The sequence below is a fragment of the Copadichromis virginalis genome, linkage group LG13 (genome assembly GCF_057382275.1).
Source record: "Copadichromis virginalis isolate Kocher_CV1m ecotype Utaka linkage group LG13, C_Virginalis_male_GT1.1, whole genome shotgun sequence".
Lineage (NCBI taxonomy): Eukaryota > Metazoa > Chordata > Actinopteri > Cichliformes > Cichlidae > Copadichromis > Copadichromis virginalis.
In genome coordinates this window covers 14066039-14073904 of record NC_140630.1, presented here as the reverse complement: position 1 = coordinate 14073904, position 7866 = coordinate 14066039, and positions in this window count along the sequence as shown.

Genomic DNA, 7866 nt, shown 5'->3' with positions numbered 1-7866 from the left:
GTCAGCCCACTGGGAGTGACATCCTTTCCACAGAGGTTCACAGGTCAGATAGGATGAATGGTGGGGTCGGGAGAGTGAGAGGAGATATAGAAAGAAATAAAGACACGGGAAGAAGATTACGAGAGTGATTCCTGAGGATATAACCACGCTGATTGGTTCTAATAATTTACAAAATAACCACACATTTAAATATTTATCTTTATATTTTATTCATGCTTACACAGTTATAATGTCAATTATTTAAAAGTTACTCCTTGACTCAGCTACAAGAAAATGCATCCTGGAAAAGATGAGTAAATAACTAAAAAATTTAAACCAGTTATAACATGGTTACATTATTAACTTACCATGTCTTTTTAAAGGCTCTACAATATTCATTATAGTCACTAACTTTGCCATATTAAGTATTGATTTTTTTTGAACTGGAAAGCTTCCTGCTGAATATGCTTGTAGCTAGAGAGGCTTCTCACTGAGAGTTTCCTTTTTCACTGCCAGTCTGTGATGGGATCCATTTTTAACATAAAAATATTACTTGTAAGCACAAAGGTCCTCAAAGAACTTTAGATGGTAAAGCAACATCATGCACGGCACATCCTTTAAGTCAGGGAACAGAGGGTGTAAGTACCTTTACATCAAAGGCGAAAGTCTTTTCCTCGATTTTGGAAGCAGGGTCCAAAATCTGACACACTTTGACATACTTTCCACTTTGTGGCTTTATCCAGGGATTTTTAAACCGCAAATCTAAGTCTTCCTCAACAGATGGATTTCACTTGGTTGTCATGGAAACAGCTCTTTTGTCATCACGACCTTGACAATAACAACTGAGCAAACGCTATATGCCAACAAGCAAAACTGCGATAGCTCGTAGGTGGACTTTAGGATAAGTTTAATAAATGAAAACACAATAAAAACCTTAAAACCGATCTTTAAATTGTGATTTTCAGTAATTAGTAAAACAACCTAACCATCCAGGTTTCTACTTTCTACTATGTGTAAGAATAGCAACAAGTTGGTGTAGAACCCAAAGTGGCAACAGCTCTGATATCTGCACCTCCATACACCGAGCTTCTGCAGTATATTAAAAACTCAGTGTCTTCCTCCTCTTTTTGCTTCCTTTTTGTTTTGCTCTAAGCGCAGTATGTGGGTTGTGCAGTCCTACTTTGGAGAGTTTTTAGAAGGGGATGATTTAATTCTTCTACATGCTCCAGAATACTGTGGATAAGGCAATGCCACACAAGATTTGCACATGAAAATATCACTCCAAGCTCTTTAGCTTTAATATCTGATCAGCGGGTCTACTTAAAGATTAAACTTTCACAAATCATTGTACAGCAGCCTGGGGTTTTACAATTACAGCTTAACCGCATCCACATTATGATATTTTACCAACTTCACATAATACAGATGTGTGTTCCTGCCAACAGTAGAATCACATGATTTTCTAATCTGTCTGTAAATCTGTCGTGCTGTGAGTAAAATGATGGGTCAGGAAAAGGATGGTTGAAGAGAGTTTGCATGCAAGGATCCTGCTTTTGCTTGAACTGCCAGAGTTTTGCTTGACATCTCTCTTAGATGCTTTGTATTTCAGCTGCATTCACCAGCACAGCAGGGGCCCCAGCTGAGACAGGAGGAGATAAAACAAATTTCTCCAGTACCAAGCTGCAGTCAGCTGGCAAAAGGAGCCGAGCTGTAAATGTCTTTTAATCAGCTGTGGAAAATAAAAGTCAGGTTGACTGAGCCTCTGAGGTTAAGGGCTTAACTGTCAGACGTGGGCTTCACTGTAGCACTTCAGCTCTGGGTCAGTTCAATGACAAACCGTGGAAGTCATAAAAACTTAATTAGTACCACTGTGGAGACCTGCTGAACAAGTCTGAAGATATTTCGACGTAGCATAAAGAATATTTACATTGTGAATGTGACACCAGCTGTTAAAATCCTTGAAGCTAAAACACAAATTGCACCAAGTTTGACAGTTTTGCTTGAAAAGTAGATGAATGCCAAATGCTTGACAAACCAAATGCTCCATTCTGCTCGCCCGCAGTCTATCATCATTTTAGCTGTCTTCTCCAGCTGTTACCAGTCGTTAGGAAAAAATGTAATGAAAAGAAATCTCCAAGTATAAGTAAGCATCCTCTCTTCTGTATTCATAATTAAACCAGAGTTTCCATTTAGTGTAACAGATTCTGTTTTCTACTGTATTTTGTGTTTGGATTTGCCTGAGGGAGAAAAGCGTGTGTGTGTGAAAGTCAATATTTTGTCTCATTCAGTCTGGCATTGCCCTGCCTTATTGATTTCTTCCTCTGTGATGAACAGCGTGGTTTTGATAAAGCAATTTCTACAAAGAAGTGGGAAAAAAACGTTTTCTGTGAGGGTCAGAAAATTCAAAGTGGCAAAACAATTAAAAGAGCCCAAGTGAGCTACAGGAAATGCTATTGTGATTTAGACTGAGACTTCAGGACTAATCTAAGTTCAGTGGAGGTATTTGGACAATTTCCCAGCTGGGGTTTTCCTCAAGACAGTTCTGAAACGGCATGCCAGTGTGTGAGGGATTTCTTCAATAAATCTCCTGCAGGCAATGCTGTTTAAGCTTGTCTGGTCCATCTTTTCCCTTTTTTAACTGCATGCATTTTAAACTTTGCACATAGGCCAACGCTGACATGCTGATGTGATTACAAGACCGCTGGCACAGGAAAAGAGCAGTGAATGAAAAGAGATTTTCCAAAGAAAAAGTTTAAGATTCAGTTAAACGTAAAATGAAGGGGGTTTCTATGTGCCTGCCATCATCCTGCTTTGAGAAGCCTGGAAATATTCTCAATACACACACGTTGGTTAAAGGAAATAATCCTACTGTCTTATCAGCAGCATTAGCTAAAGATTTTAGTTATGAAAAAACCTTTTTGCCATCCATTCTAGTCTAAATTTTGGGTTATTATCTCAAAATTTTAAGTCCCTAACTCAAACGTATGAGACAATAACTGAAGACTGAGAAAATATCCTGATGCTTTGAATGATTAAATAGAAAATCTGAGATAATTACCTAAAAATGTGACTTATGGATGCCGATTTTATTCTTTTTCCACTGGTGGAAGCAAGCTTCTGTGTTTGGTGATGAATCTGTAAAACATTTTGTCTGAAACCTTATACAGTGGTTTAAAGGGAGGATGAATAATAAATCAAAAGAGAATGCATGTTCAAACCAAATCTGTGTATTGATGTCAAAGAAACAGCAACAACTGTCACTCAATAACTCACTGACAGTCTCTGTTTAATATTCTCTTCACCTCTGCTTTTCCCGAACAGAGAAGCGTTACCAGATGTGTTGTTTCACTGATCTGATGCATTCAAAGGTCAGCTGAGCTAATAACACGGAGGAGGACAGAGTGCTGTTAATTACAGTCTGTCTCAAAGTCTACAACCACAATGGAGGAAGAGAGCTTGTCCTCCCTCGTGCATTTGTTCTCACTCCAATACGCTCCAATGCCATCATTAAAGGATATTATCTCCCAGTCGCTGCTGGGTGATGTTCTGGCGTTCTCCTGAAATCTGTCCCTGTTGTTAGATTTGGAATAAATATGCAAAAGTCGCTTCTTACCTTCAGATTCTGCAAAGCACAATTTCCAATCTGTATCGTGTGTTTACTGATGAAACCCTGTGCTGGAAAATAAAAACTTCAAGGTGACTGACATCCAAATATTTGATACAGAATTAGAATACTGGATGGGAGCAAAGTATGCAATGTGCAGAGAAGCTTTCGGCTTTTAATGAGCATTGCTTCCCTTCTAGGGTCCGCAATAGCAGTATAAAATAACTTCCGTACCTTGTAAAAAGACTGCAGCCCTTTGAAGAACATATAAACTTCCCAGAGACAGAGAAAGCTTGCAGATCTGTGCTGTGTGCTTGTGGTGTAACTTGGTGGATTTAATAATGTATGCATGTTTAAAAAAGAACTCAATTTACTGTTGATGAGTGTTTTTAAATAGTAATAGAGAAGAAAGTGAATATAATTATAAAGTACTTTACGTATCAATAATAATGTGAAATTACAAATGAAGAGTTGCCAGAGTTGCGGATGCAAAGGCCGTGAAAATACCATCTCTGTGAAAAAGCTCTTGCTTGGTGTACGATAACCGAAGGATAAGCTGATACTGTGTATCTGCAAAGCATGTTGATAAAAACCTCTAAATACCATTTCCTGTTATCTTAGTGGTAAAAACCAGTAAGTCCACGGCACCACCAATGAGAAGATGCAGTCAGAGCATGTGGCATTGATAATTCAAATCTTGTTTATCAGTTTGTTCAAAACGTTATCATGATGGTGGTTTCCAGTTTGGTGCATCGCTTGTTATCTTAACTTACTTCACATGACATGACTGTTTTTCTGTTTATTTATTTTTGTTAATTTATTTTTGATACATAATTTTTTATATAAATGTTATATTTTGATCTTGATTTTGAGTTAGTTTTTTTTCATCCCACCCTGAGGTGCCAAGGGTTGGATGGAGATCTTCAAGGGCCGCTGTTTATTAATCAAAAAAATTGACATAAGCCTTAAATCTTAGAAATTATGATTGTTACAAGTGTGGTGAGTATTTTCAACATATAGAAAGTACTGTATAAATATTTAAACTTTCATGTAATATTGACCTCTTACCTCTTCAATAGATGCTATTAATGCTATACGGAGCTATTTAAAAGTATGTTTCTTACTGCCATTGTTTCTTTTGATAACATATAGACATATAGGGAATGATATATGAGGATTCTAAATATCATGTTACTCTCTGAGATCTTCTTCAAGGTTAAATAAGGTCAAACTTTAATGAAATGCCTTTTATCTTCAAAATTAAACTTAAAACTTTTACATTTCACTCCTGCCTTTCTTTCAAGTTTATGTGTAACAACTTTAAAGAAAGTATTGTCAGCAGAAAGAGAATGAGCTTCTTAGAAATATAGCGTAGTGTAATATAGTAAGCTCAAGTTATTGACATTAGAAGCAGTGCAAGATCACACAAAGTCGCAAGTGCTAGGGTTTCAGCTAACTGAGTAGCAAAGAACGATCCTCGGCCACTACCTTAAGTAGTGGCTTCTTCACGAGCCTGTGATTCGCACAGGTGTGTTTGGTCACAGGCGGGAACTCGTGATGAATCCTACCCATGAAATCAGATACAAGCAAACAAGCACAGAGAGACGAGACAGAGAGAAAAACAAGGGAGCGACAGAAAGAAAACAACACCTGCAGCAGACAGCCAAGGAGGACTGGGGGACCAGGAAAGTTCTTGTAATTATTTTTTGCATTATGTGCTGGAGTTTCATGGTTATAATTTAGTTCCTGAGTTTCAGTTTATGTCATTTTCAACTAGCATGTGGTTTATTTTTTCCTAGCCTTCTCTGTTTTTCCTGTATCCAGTTGTTAAGTCTCCCTTGGTGTAGGTGTTCTCATGTTTTGCTTACTTCCTGCTTTATTTTATCCCCCGTCCCTCCTCTTGTGTGCTTTATGTTCAGTTTTGCTAGATTTTGTCCACCCGTGTTTTATTTTCCCCAGCTGTGTCCTCTCTCCCTAATTAGTTCATGTGTGTATTTGAGCCTTTAGTTTTCCTCAGGTCCTTTTTGTGTTTTCTCTCTCATGGTGTGTGTGTTTTCCATCTTGTCTCAAAGTTTTGCACTTCTGGCTCCAGCCTGGCCTTGTTTGTATTTTGTACTTTGTACCGTGACAGCCTATTATCCATTACCTACTCCAACACTAATGTTTGTGTAAAGGAAACATTTGTCAAGCTTTCCTTATCTGATTCTTGCTGTACTATTACTAAGTATGTTTAAAAAGGACAAAGAAAACAGAACAAATACAAACCACATACTAAACTGTTCCCTTATTAAAAGTAAATACTGCCCAGAGAGTGAGCTGCCTTGGCGGAGGACCATGCTCTCAGAGTGCTCCCTGTTTTGTTTTTTTTAAATATCATTATATGTGGTTTTACTGTGCGGTTGCTGGTGTTCAGTTGGTTTGATGTTTCATTTTGAATATTGCATTTATCATTTCCAATGTTTCCAGTTGTGTCTTTAGAAATGAAGCACTCTGTGTCTCATCCAGATGTGGACTTGGAGGTTTCACAGTGGGTTTTGGTGGAAAGACAAACAAATGGGTTAAAAACCAATAAATTGACTTTGGGTAACATTTTAGGAGACATATAAACTTCTGTCTTTTTAAAAGTAAGGCTGGGCCCTATGGGTATGAAACTGTAGTGTAAGTAGTGGAAAGCAGATTTTGGTTTTGGTAGTTTTATGATAAATAATAAATCGCCTGTTGTGGTTTAAAAAGCTGCTATGGGAGTGAGCTACAAAAGTACACAAAGCTCAAAAATATCCATAAATCATAGTTTCTACATTTCTATGGCAATCTACTAAACAGCAAAATATTCTAGTCTGGCCCTAATATAGTGCCTCCCTCTTAGTTTGGCTATAAATTCTTGAGATTAACTGTATTTGTGAAGATGGATAACCATTTTAAATTTGTGTTTGAATACAAAAATCAACAACGAGCTCATCCGATCCATTCAAACTGATCAAAACGGATTCATTAACTGCAGGAAATTAAACTTCTTGACTCCATTCATACACACAGCTTGTGCATCTCGATGAGATGTGAATAAATCACAATCAATTTAATAGGAATTAACAGCAATTAGACTCGCCGTCTCATGCATATGGATACATTTGAAAGAGGAGGCAGTTTATTCAAATGAGACATTATCTTCATATAGCAGCGTCAGTCTCCTAGGGCAGCCTCTTGCATTTGTCAGAAATTAATTATTTTACCTCTTTAAAGTTGCAAGCGGTGGGAGTTCCAAAGATGAACATCATGGCAGCCCTCAACATTTCATTTCATCCCTCTCGGTATTTTTCTCCCTGTTTATTCCCTGCAAGAAACAGATGTCATGAAAGATGTTGAGGGAGTTGGCTCATGACAAAGAGTTAGTTTCCTTCCTCTAAAGAAGAGGAAATGTGTCAATGACTTCAGCAATTCCTATTTTGTCTGATTTACAATAGAATGAAATGATTCCTTAATCAATAGTCCCCCTACTCTGTTAAACCACGTGTACTAATAAAACCAAAGAGGGGAGTTTGAATATTGGGCTGATTGTTGTTAAGTGGTGTATTCAGGGCTCTGTGGTGACAGCTGTGGCCAGAGTAACTAGGTTTTCAGGTTGTTTCCTTTTTAAGCGCTTCCAGAGAGTTGTTTTAAATTTAGCACAAAGCTTCACCTGAGATTTAAGATTTTGTTGAACAAAGGTCATAGGTCAAGCTCACCGTAGCCTCACAAAACACACTTTTATTTTACTTTTAAATAAATAAATAAAATCTTGCACTGATTATGGTGTAATTTATAAAGTGATTTGACAGTTTGGTCCAGATACACTCAACATGTGCCACTTGTAGCTGCATATTAGACTGGTGAAGACTGGCTCTGTCCTGGTCCCTCACTCAATGCCTCTCACACTGACCATGAGACTGTGGAGTCCCTGAGCAGTGCCTTCAGCAGCAGACTGCTACATTATGGAGAACTATTACAGTACCTTCACCCCAGCAGCAGTCAGACTGTAAAATACGCACAGGATACAGGATAGATGCCTACTAAAAATACTCGAGTATATGTTTTGATTCCCACTGTATCTTTGTTACATGTCTTTTAGTGTATATAGTGCAATGTACACATTTCTCTTTATTGTTTTTATTATTACTGCATTTAGCAGAATTATCATCTTTTGTTGTACTTTTAAAAAATTATGTATTTTCTATTTTTATGTTTTTCTAATATATCTCTCATTCACTTTTTCTTTCTGATCCTGATGTAACAAGTAAATTTCCCCA